Source organism: Thermobia domestica, chromosome 5 (assembly GCF_964235325.1).
Source record: "Thermobia domestica chromosome 5, izTheDome1.hap1.1, whole genome shotgun sequence".
NCBI classification, from domain to species: domain Eukaryota; kingdom Metazoa; phylum Arthropoda; class Insecta; order Zygentoma; family Lepismatidae; genus Thermobia; species Thermobia domestica.
In genome coordinates this window covers 124,621,443-124,634,621 of record NC_137458.1, presented here as the reverse complement: position 1 = coordinate 124,634,621, position 13,179 = coordinate 124,621,443, and the positions used below count along the sequence as shown (strand labels likewise).

Here is a 13,179-nt window from a genome sequence, read left to right as displayed (position 1 = left end):
CACGCATAAATAAGACTAAGAAAATATGACAACAATGATACGTAATTTATTTTCCCCTTAATTAACTAGAATGATAATATCAAATACAACGGATTTTGTTATGAAATTACCGAACACTGACCAAATAGAAATTCCTGCACAAAGTCAGAAATTAAACATCTTCCCTGAAATTTGAATCTGTAGGTTTAGTCACATGATGAAAGTTCCATAACATATGAAAGGAAAAACTCGTGTATGTATGTATATAAAACTGGCTATTCTATGTTAATGACATATCTATAGAAAAAATCAACATATTATGTAATTCAATTCACTTCTCCAAACATTTTACTTCTTCATCAATATTGCGCATTCTTCCATTATTTTAGTCGTCTTAGCTTCTAGCTCGTTCAGAATGATCCTTATTTTCCTGTCTTCAACTTTTTTTTGTTTCTTTTCCTTTTCCTCTCGTAGTTTATTTGTTGCTTCTGCAAAATGAATGTGAGCACTTTGTGCATAATGAATCATGAATTTCCTTATGAATAGTTTCTCAAGGTCATTAGCAGAAGCTACAGTATTGTACACAAGTTTGTACGCAACTAAAATTTTATCTTTTAACTAATCTGCTACACATAGAGCATTCACTGTAAATCCTCTTTCTACATTTGAATTTTTATAAGAGAATTCAAGACCACTTTAACAATATCTCTTAAATTACTGCATTCTGAAATATCCAAATTATTACCCAAAAATCATCCAAATGGTGACCAGTTGTAGAATACTGACTGATAATTGTTTTATAATTTGGATTTGAACAAAACCTATAAACTGCCTTACAACTCCATCTGCAAGCTCCTTTATGGTATGTGGATAGCGTACGCGCCTTTCGTGTGGGACATCTGGGTTCGATTCCCGAAGGAAGCTCATGTGGTTCGGATCCGACGTTAAGTTGTAGGTCCAAATCTTAAATAGCCTCACTGTTAAATGGGACGCTAAACTCAAATCCAAATACATTTGCCCTATTGCTATCAACTAATAATTTTCAACTAGTTCAGCTAAAAAAGACTTATGCGATTCCCTTCAACATCAGATCTGGAACAAACAATTAAGATCCAAACACGAAAGAGTTCTAATCAATTTACAATTTAAAGATCACTTCTCCAGACGTTTACGAACAACATTTTGTAGATACTTTCTGCAATTTCGGCAAAAGTCCATAATGTCCATATCCATAATGTTGACATTTCTTAAAGGTAGTATGAGTAGCTAAAACTACTGTTAACGTATTTTACAGGAAGATCTTCCTTATTTTCTGCATCAATTCAAATGCACGAACTTGAACCTAAAAGTTCCTCATTTTTACAAACTTCTGTATCATTTTTTAAAAAATCATATTCGATAAAGTACTTAAAGAAATGGACTGAGAGAAACGTCATTCTGAAATTCAGTAAGGAAAGGTTTTATTTCTGAAGCAGTGGTTAAAAAAAAAAAAATGAAATGAAATCTTTGAGTTTTACGTCCCACGGAAAAAAAAAGTAAGTTCAGAAATAAGTATTTTATGTTATTCCAACATATCCGACACGAACTGACAGCTCGAAGAGCTGGAACTTTTTCTATCCTTCCTAACACCTTCAATATACAACAGAAGGTATGGATAAATGTCAATGGCTAACTGGGCAAACAGGGCATTTTCAAATCAACACAGAACAAAACATCACTAGAAAAATTTCTGAGCACCTATACGGGTAGTTCGTAAAGCGTATCGGCAGATCCTTAAATAAGTTATACAGAGCTCTTACAAATTCAACGATTCTCCAATTCGTTGTCCCAACTGCAGCCTTAAATGCTCCAAGCAAAGTGAGTAACGCACAGTTTCTAATATCAAAAATTACAAAGTCATTTTTCGACGTCTTGATATTTGACTTCTAGGTACACTGGGGCCATCCATTGAAATTTGAATGATCTAAGTTCAAAAGTAAAGGTATTTTTCTGAAAGCGATTAATGGATTAGAAACTGCAGAATTCCCTAAAAACGCCGATGTCAAATAATGCATACACACTTGCTCTCTAACGATACTTCAGAATCGTAAATTTATTTCTCCTACTTCGTGAATCTATATTATAAAATTGAAAGTGACTATGTTAGTGACTCCTAATCTCTTGAACCACCCGATCGACCTTAATCAAATTTTCAATATAGATGAGGTTCGAACCTGGGAAGTTTTCTATCATTTCACTTTGACGTTAGATCTTAGGAGAGGAGGAGGGGAAATATATGAAAATGAATAAAACTTAATAGCTCTTGAACCACCCGAGCGATCTCCATCAAATTTTCAACATAGATGAGATTCGGGCCTGGAAAGTTTTTCTTTATATTTGCACTTCGACGGTATAGCCTAGGGGAAGGGAGGGGGAGATTTATATATAAAAATAAATAAACCATCCAACCGATTTTGATCAAATTTTCAACATAGATGACGTTCGGGGGTAGTATAATTATTTTTACTATACCATTTTCGGAAGATTAGATATAAAGAAAAGTTTTTATCAGTTCCCTATCTCTGAGAGTAGTAGAAAATATACTACGTTTTGTACACCTAATCGTTTACTAGAACATTTAGTTCTCCCAATGGGATTTCGTTTGAGCCCATATGTTCTTACTAGTTTCATGTATAAAATCTCTGGGGACTTAGTAGGTAAAAATCTTGAAATTTTTCAAGATGATTTCCTTATTCATGCCTCAGATATTGAAACATATAAAAGGGTATTAGAAGAAATTCTGGAACGTTTTCGAAAATGGGGAATTACAGTTTCAAAAAGGAAAAAACAATTTTTCCAAACTAAAATTAAATTCCTAGGTTATGAATTTGAAGCGGGAGAAACCAGAATTGATCCGGAAAGGATTGACACAATTCTTAAATTACCTAAACCTAAAAATAAAAAAGGGGTAAATCGTATCTGTGGGTATTTTAATTATTTCCGAAATTATGTTAAAGATTATGCGGAAATAATGGAACCTCTTCACCGTTTAAGATCCAATAAAATAAAATTTCACTGGGGTTAGAGGGAAGATGAAGCCTATAATAATATTAAGCAAGCATTTGTTGAACATGCTGTATTACAATTACTAGACATAAATAAATCCTTTGTTATTCATGTAGATAGCACTTACAAGAAACATTCAGCTATTCTTTCTCAATATGATGATGACGGCCTTCTTAGACCCGTGTCATTTTTCTCTAAGAATATTTCTTCAGTAGATTGGTCTAAAAGTATATACGAACTTGAACTTCGTTCTCTTCTTCTTGCTATTGAAAAATTTGAAATGTATCTTATAAAACCATTTACTGTTTTTTGTGATAATTCATCAGTCACGTGGTTTTTATTTATTTATTTATTTACTTAACGGCAGAGTTAAGGCTATATTTGCCTTTCCATGGTTGTTACGGAATCATAAGCGTCAACGTAAGTATGGTACATTAATTGAAAAACTATAAATATTCCTTCAAGGTTGTTTACCTCCGCAGTAAGCATAACTTTCTAGCTGATTTTATTTCGCGCACGAACAATGGTGTGGAATTCTATACTAATGATCCTTCAGTTGAAGAAATTGAAGAATTCGAAGGGAAACCAGTCAACCTTAGTTTCGCCAATTTTTGGAGTTCACCCTTGTTTAGCAAACCGTTAAAGGAACATCAAATGGAAGATCATGAAGTACGGAATATTATCCAAGAAGTGCGGCGAGGCCAAAGGGCGGATGAATTCTGTCTTAAGGATGGAATCTTAATGAAGAAGACCCGAGGTAGAAGAGACCATGGTTGGAGGATAGTCATCCCTAAGGAAATGGTATATCCTATCATGAAGTATTTCCATAATGATGAGATGGGAGGATTTCATGCTGGATATTCCAAAACGATAGCGAAAATAGCCTCCAGATGTACCTGGAAGACCCTATACCGTGACGTCAGAGAATACGTGAAAGGATGTCAGCGATGTCAACTCTGCAAGGACACCAACAGAAGAAAGCAAGGAGTATACTACAGTAGGAAAATTACTACGCCAAACAACAGTTGGTATTTAGATACCGTTGGCCAACTCTCAAATTCTGGACCTTATCGTCATATCCTCGTCATTACGGACGCAGCATCACGGTTCGTCATGCTTCAACCTTTGCGTTCCTTGAATTTAACTTGACAGTGCAATGTAGGGAAAAGGGATATATATATATATATATATATATATATATATATATATATATATATATATATATATATATATATATATATAAAATAAAAATGAAAGAGACAGGGTGTCCACACAATTTGGCGAAAAAACTCCCTGACTTTCCATGACCAAATTTCCAGATTTCCCTGGCCACTTAATATGTTAAGGATACAGAAAAAAGGAAACCCCAGCCTCACAAAAAAGATTATGTAACACACACCTTTGCAGCTGCAGTTGTTAAATGTAAGCCATTTAACAACTTGTTTTCATCTTTTCTCGCATAGTTTTCTTCACATTGATCTGAATATCCTCTTGTTCTCTCCGCAGTTTAATTTTCTTCTCTTCTTCCTCCAGTTTCTTTAGTCGTAGCTGAATCTTCCGTTTCTCTCTCCAGCATTCATTTCTCTTTTCTTTTCCAAATACACCTGATATTGTCTTCTTCAACTTCTCACTGAATTTATCATACCTCTGGTAATTGTTAATCCTGACGATCCACCCATTCTCATCACAGAACCATATATGATCCATTGAGTCACCAGAGATTCTTCTTGTAAGTTCTTACAATGAGATTTTTACTTATTGGAAAACCACTTTCAGAAAATGTGTTTCTATGAAAGAAGACAAAATACTGCTTCATAACAGTAAGACTGTAAGTCAACAAAGTCCTTCTCATATCCTAAAAGTAAGTAAAAAATCCATGAAGTCCAATACTCTCTCTGTCCTTGGCTATGAAATCATTGGAGTGTTCCTTAAATCCTTCAGTCTGAGCTTTCACTGTGAGTAGGAGATACTGTTTCTTCGCGTTCTCAGTCACTTGTCAAGATATCCTCTTGGCACAATGCAATTCTTCTAGAACAGCGTCTACTCTTTTGAGCGCCAAATTAGGCTGTTGCAAAATGACTTTAGGATCAAAACATGATAACCCTCGAGCAAGATGCGATTTCGAAGGGCTTCTTTCTTTCAGATTTTCTATCTTACAAGAAATTTCCGAAATTTACTTTTAAATTGAAACTTGTTCTTTTCACAACAACGAGTTTCCTTTAATAACTTCCTGGCACTACACCCAATGTCAACCTACTGGACTGGAATTACGTTACTGATATCTGTAAGGTCTAAAGTCAAAAGTTTGTAAGGAGTATTTGCTTCAGTGAGCTTTTGTTGCTTCACAAACCTTACCACAAGATTTCTCACAACTTCTTCAAATGATGTGAATAGGAAACGCACTAAAGGTTTCTGACTTTGGAATCTCTTCAAAAAAAGGTTCAACCTCTGCAATCACGCCTCTAAGTGCAGCTAATCTTACTTTTGAAAGAACATCTTTTACAGTTTCCACGATATACCGATAACTCCTATTACTTGGTACACTTAGAAAATTAGTTTCAACAACTATTTCAGAAAACACTGTCTCCCTCAATATCATCATTGGGAACACCACTTTTTGCATCCAATAATCCAGTACCCGTAAAGAAATTTACACTTACTATTTCATAAATTCAATAATTGAACAATGGACCTAAATCGACTTTCCCTGACTTTCCCTGATACAGTTTTATTTCCCTGACTTTTCTCTGACATTCCAGAATGTGGACACTCTGAGTGACTGTCTTTGTGACTTCATCACTCTTGAACCACCCGACCGATATCGGATCAAATTTTCAACATAGATGAGATTCGGGCCTGAGATGGAAATTATCTATTCACTTCGACGATAGAACTTAGGGGAGGAAAGAGAGGAGTTAAAAAATAAATAAAACTTAATAACTCTTGAACCAAACGATCAATCTCGATAAAATTTTTAACATAGATGAGGTTCGGGCCTGAGATGTTTTTTTATCATTTCCTTTGACGGTAGAACTTAGGGGAGGGAGATGGGAGGGGGAGGTATATACAAATAATTAAAACATAACTCTTGAATCATAGGACCGATTTCGATCAAATTTTCAAGCTAGATGAAGTTTGGACCTGAGATGGTTTTTGTCGTATCACTTTGACGGTGTAACTTAAGGGAGGGGGAGAGATTTAAAAAAGCTAAAAAAATGACCGGTATTATTGTCGAGTCATAATTTTTGGGGTCGCTGAGACGAACAGTGATACTTTTGATGCCGTTTAAATCCAAATTCAGCCCAGCACCTTGGGAGAGGGATAACAGTGGATAAAACTAACACCGAACATCACAACTACGAACCTCTTCACTTTCGATCCTGTTTCTGCAACTTGAACAACCAAGCTAAACCACCAAATACTATTACTACGCACCTTCTCTGTAAATACGATGTAAATACGTAAATGCCTGTTGCTGACGACAGTATGAAATATTTTTCTTCTGCAATGTACGCCGCCTCGAGCCATTGCATTAAAAGGAATTGGCATTTGTGCTACTTCTTTTGACTCTCTGTCAGGTTTTTGTCTAAGCATTTAAGCATTATTAAGTTTCTAAGATAAGAAATGAAAATAATGAACTGATGAGAACAGGTAAACAATGAAACACGATCGAACTCTTAATACACAATAATAAAGCGTATATATTCATTCTCAGGTTCCTATTTATTCATTTGAAATTTCTTATAATTTATTACTTTGTATTAATTATTAGTTTCGCACATTTGGGTATTTACAAAATTATATTTTCCAGCAACGAATACTATAGTGAAAGTAAACAAAATTCCCAGGACAGAAAGCGAGCAAAGAACACCCTATTCCTGAGAAAAATAAAGCCTCGTCCGGCCGGAACATTATTTACACGGGCGAAATAAGTAAACTATTGCAAATTCGTAATTAAGGAGCCTTATGGTTGTTGACAGATGAAAGCTCCTTGCTTAACATTTATACTTTACATTGAATCATTAGTTTAACGTAGCATAAACTAGATAGTAATTATAGTACTTACTGGTGAGTTAATGATGTAAGAACGAAAAGAATGCGAATAAGGAAGGAAACGGGAGAACCTCTCAGTCGGAGTTAATTCACCGCAAAACCAATGTCGCGCACCCCTGGTTTGAACGCAGAAACTTTGGCACTACCGACTACGGCTCCCAATTTGTGTGTTAGTATCAATATACAAAATATTTCAAACAGATATAACATCTGAAACATGCTCAATCCCTTGGATCTGTTTCCTTCATTCAGTTCATTCATTGTAACACACGATATTGAACGTCAGCAACACGGAACCTGTTTGCTTACCTAGTCACACAACCCAAAGATTTTGGCGAAAAACAAGATATAGAACAGCAACATATGAATATGATGGAGATCCCATTTACAATATTTTACCTTTACAGTAAAGGTATGAAGACGTCAATATTAAAACACGAATTGAACATCATAAAACTTCGTTATTTTCACAGGATACTGGAAAGAAATTAATATTATTTTACAATAATTTGAATCGCAAATTTTAACTCCCCCTTCTTTCATTTCATTTTAAATTGATAAATGAAGAAATTAAGTCTGTTAAGTGTTTTTAGAGAGGGGTTATACTAGGGGTGTTCCCATGCCATACCCTCTAACTCCAAGAACAGTTTTTGTGCACCCTCTCAAAAGCTGCATTCCAGTTTTTACTTGTCTTTCTGAAAAATCCCTTTTTATAAGACTTTGAACATTTCGTATTGGCACTGACAAAGCATAGAAAAATTTGGCTTAAAGAAAGATTAGTGAGATAGAAAATTCAATTTTACTTGACTCACTTATCATAAATATTGCTCGCAAATTGGTGCATAATTTTTAATATCACAATAATTTCAAAATAAATAATATTTCTTTAAAACTTATGAGACGCATCATCACTAAGATATTATTACAATGCATAACTATTAATGGAAAATGATTAAATATATAGCTATAAATGTACAATAATTAATAAAAAATATTGCATTATAAACACAAAGTACGTTTTAGTATCCATAGACGTATCCCATATTTAAAGATCAAGCTTCCGACGAAATTAGTTCGGCTATTCACTGAGATCGAACCCAATACATATGCTGATGTATAACTGATTTTCGTAAACTCGTAAGCATTCCAAAAGTAAACCTGTTTTGGGAAACAAAATATATTACAATGAAAACACAGAAGCTGAAACACGAGTAATCGTACTCCAAAATGTTTTCACTTGCGTGATTAGTTACATTCACGTAATGGAGAGGAAACTCGAAAAATCAAAACTAATGGAAACGAGAACGATTGGAATTTTAAGCGTGCATCGAAAATGAATTTACCATTGGATTGTTGATCAAATTACATTTTATGGATGATTCACTAATATGATATTCCATTACACAAGCGAAGTCAAATGATACTGCGCACAACTACAGAACATAAGATTGTTACACATCATTAGTGAAAAACACAGATAAGTTCATTTCTAAGTTTAAAATTGACAATTAGAAAACAAACACTCGATCACATCTGAAACCATCTTAAAATTTTCATTTTATATGTTTATAAAATCTCATTCTTCAAAATTCCCCGGCTCTTAACAGAATTCCCTGACCTTTTCGGGTTTGTTGCAACCCTGGATATCCGAAGGCTGTTCAACTGGGTTCAGATTGGATGAGTTTGGGGCCATTGGAGCAATTGAAATTCATTACTGTGCTCCTCGAATCACTGCAGCACAACCTTGGCCTTGTAACAAGGAGCCTGTCTTACTGAAAATATGCCTTTGCCAGCTGAAAACGTGTCCGACGTTTAAATGTGTACACGATCAGCAATGACCTGCCGATAGTTATGAGTCGTTATGGAACCCTCCATACGCATTACTGGGTCCACTAGTGGCCATGCGAAAATTTCCCAAATCATAATGGTACTACTGTGCACGTCTCCAGCAGCTGTTCCTCTGGAAGACAACAGATTCTAAAGGCCATCGATATGATAAAGTATGATAGTATCGTGATCCATCGGACCATGCAACATTGTATCACTATTCGGCGGTCCAATAATAATGGGCACGTGCCAATTACAGTCGTAATCAACGATGCCGTGCAGTTAACATTGGTATGGGACGTCGGCTACGGTGGCCCATATTTAACCGTGTATGATAACTGTGTGTTCACAGTTGTGCTTTGTCCATTGTTAAACTATGCTGTTAAGTGCGCCACAGTTTGCGCCCTAGCTTGTTTTATCAACCTCCACAAGCTACGACGTCTGACATCTTTAATGAGTTCCATTCATCACACGCCATGTCATTTGGTACTGGTTTCACCGTTCTTCACCCACCTTTAGAAAACACTATTCACCGCAGCTCGTGAACACCGATAGGTCGTGCTGTTTCCGAGATGCTTATTCTGAGCCATCACAATCTGACCCCTATCAAACAATGATATATCACTGACCTCCCCACTCTCACTCTACGCACAATCACCACATAGACTGATACAGTGAGATCCCTGTCACCGTCTGGCGAGTGACTCTCCTGTGCCTTATGACTTACGTCAGCCCAATTACTTCGTTCATAAAGTAGCAGGTGGTCATACTGATTTTGTTGGTGTATGTGTTTCAGCAAAGATTAAATTAATTACACTTTGGGACGGAGGAGCTGGTGCTCTCCAGAAAACATTACTCCAATTCAATTTTTTTGTATTTACTTTCCGGTTCTTGAGAACACAATTATAAATTTGATTTTAGAGTATATCAAAATTTACAACTCTGCGTATCCTAATGTACAGCACACCTGTGTATAGTGTATGTAGTCCTAGTTCGTTTTCTTATTTGACATCATTTTTTTTTTTTCATATAATCATATATTAATAATTAAAATGTTAACTATTATTATTATTATTCGAAAATTCTACATCCATATTTTCCTAAAGTTTTTGTTTTCCGTTTTAGGTGATTTTTATCATTTTAATACACTGTATACGAACAACTGACTCTGGATATTCATTATAAACTCGATACCGCTCCCAACTGAATATTCGTGCTACCTGGATGTGGATTTTACTGGGTATAAAATATACATAAATACAGTCTTTCAAAAATGAATTCAGTAGCTTTTCTATTCCAAACAATTTTAGTAATACTTCTGCAGCGTAAAACAAATTTCGTTAACTCTAATATTTTCAATTATTCACTTTAATTCAATTTATTTAGTCTCTTTTAATCATACATATTGTACGAATTTGTGCAAACAAATAAGACTCGTCCAATGGTTAATGAGGACAAAGATACATCATAATTTTAACACATGGATACAAATATACACAACTGTATTAAGTTCACTAAACCAAGTGTAGGAAATCGTAAGTAACGTTCATAAAAATGCAGCTTTCCAATACTATCAACTATTACAACAACTCATTTACGTATATAAAAATTTGCTCGCAGAATGAAAGTAGTGTATGACAGACAGCTTTTCCTCAATTTCTTGAATGTCCGTATCGTTATCTCCTTCAGTAATACAACGAAATTTTCTAAAAACGGTCCTGTTAACGGCTAGTTACCATCTCAAACAAACAAAATTATCAATCAACAAGTAATCTTATTGTATCAAGATAGTAATAGAACTCGCGCAAGGAAATTTGGTTTCTAATCTGAACTTATTCCTCTTGGGCGTAAGCAGGATTATAAGCCTAGATTAACAAATTTCTGTAAGGATAAAAGATTTGGCCTGATAGAAAATTAAACTGTTGTGACACAATACAGATAATAGCAATGTTGACAAAAAAAAAAAAAAAAAAAAAAAAAGTCCTGAATGCTTGTAAACATACATTTTGTTATCAAGAAGTTAGTTTACTTTGTTTATATGCACAGTATAATTACTTTGGTAAATACTGAGTAAAAATTTATATGTAGAACTGACTGCCTCCCTGCTGAAAGGGACGCTAACGCTCAAAAAACAAAGACATTACCGATTAGTTTGAAACCTTATTTACTTGTGTAAAAATACTTTTCACTTCCAATCGAGAGCTTTCATAATGCACGTCCAATAAGAAACGACATTTTCCAGGGAGTAAGAAATGCATTCAAAGTTCTAGATTTTTTAACGTAGAATTATCTACGTTTCAACTACTGACAAACGCTGATATTTGTTGTTCCTTCCACACGAAATTTTTGCATGACGCAAAGTGTTTCTTATGTGTATAATGTCGTTGTATATTTCAATGTTGCACTTTTTCTGACTTGTTTATCATCCGTTATTTTTTTCTTCTTATTTCAAAATTTTACTTAATAAAAAACAAAATACTTATTCTTCCGGCGGATTAAAACCACCGATCTCCAGTTCTATCAACTTCGTTTCCCTTATTATTTTACCATTGAACTATTGTTTCACTTTCTGTTAGGGCTCATATCCTGCCTTATATAAGAAGACTGTTAAAAAGTTTGTTGTCCGTGTATTTCGATTGAAAATTTACACTATTTGTTTCATATATGTTTAAATCCATGTTTAGATACAAATAATTTCATGACAGAAAAAAAGCTGGTTAAGATTACATAATATATTTCGTACGTAAATCGAAATCAAAGATAGCCTTACTCTTCGAAGTGACCACTTCCGGCAGTTTCTTTTTGCCGGAGTACATAATGTTTAAACTACAGTACAGTAAACTACAGTACATAATGTTTAAACAGAAACAATATTTTGCGTTCTTTTTAAAACCAAAAGGGAAATTTTCAACTGGAAAGGAAAGGTCTATAGATAACATTTGAAAGCTATATTTAAACTCAAGTTTCCAGGTTCAGCGTTTAGAAATACGAATTTTCTCTAAAATTTCGTTTGTAACAATGTTGACAGTAGAATAAAGTTAGCCAATATTTAAGCCATTTGCCTTTCATTTAATTATGATACACTGTTGTAATTATTTTACGTCATTGTAATTATTTTATGCTATTATTCAACGAAAGTATTGAAAATAAATGTGTCAGTATTGTTTCCTTCTAATGAAGCATTCTAACATTTCGAATATATAAAGAAAATTTAGGTATTTTTGAAAGAACTTCATTTACAGGACATGCGATTTTTTCACATAGTGGTACATCGACAGTTTTTTTTTTTTTTTTTTTTTAACTTGAAATATCTATACATACAAGAAGTAGCTGCTGCATGGCTCATAGTGGTCTGGTCTCTTGTAAATAGCTGAAAAGTGACCAAAAGTGACCAAAAAGTGACTAAAAGCACACGAAAAAGTGACCAAAATCTCATGATGCCCCTTTCTTTCTTTGTCAATCTCTCCACCACCTCTCTCTTTGTTGTTTTGTTTCATCTTTTCTTCTTTACTTCTTTTTGAGCTTCCTCCTTTCTTAGGTTTTCTAAGTATGCTTTGTAGTTACGGTAAGGAGACTTAACAGATGTAAGAAGCTTGAAACAGTTCTGGCCTATTTCCGAATTTCTTCATCCCAGGCATTAGCATTGAGAGTTCTCAAAGCCATGAAATATTCAAATTCATCACCTACTCTTAAGAAGAAGATACAAGAAGCGTAACGCAAGACGAACATGATGAATCACACACACACACATAACGTTGAGCGGAGCGTTAACTATTACGAGAGAAAACTAAAAGACTATTATTATAGAAGAAAGAATAGACACAGAAAGATTCTCAACCCCACCTTGAGAGCTTAAGTATCCACCAAGTATTCATTGTGCTTTAGAAAGAATAAAAGCTGAAGTGAGAATAAAGCTGACTGTTTCACATGTGGCAGCAAGTACTGAAGCTTTCAAAAGAGTAACGAGTAACAAGTTTCTGCCTTTTTCCATTTATTTTTATATTTTTCTTATAAAACTGCCAATGCAATACACGAATCACACGAAAAAGTTACTTTACCTCCCAAAAAAGTAACTTTCAGTGACAAATTTGAAAAAAAAAAGTAACTTTTAGTGACCAACCTTAAAAAAAGTAACTTTTAGTTTAAAAAGTTACTCGCTATGAGCCCTGCTGCTGTGTACTAAGAGCGTGTATTTCATTTTTCAAGATGGTTTTTTAATGAAGCCAACGGTGGGAGCGTAAACTCATTTCGGAAAATACAAAAAGTAATAGAAAC

General features: G+C 34.4%; 1 protein-coding gene across 2 annotated transcripts in view; it reads right to left on the bottom strand.

The window, feature by feature from the left end:
* LOC145686106 (endoribonuclease Dicer-like) overlaps window positions 1-13,179 on the bottom strand; it is a 274,935-nt gene that overhangs the window by 164,864 nt on the left and 96,892 nt on the right. The gene's annotated exons all lie outside the window — the stretch shown is intronic.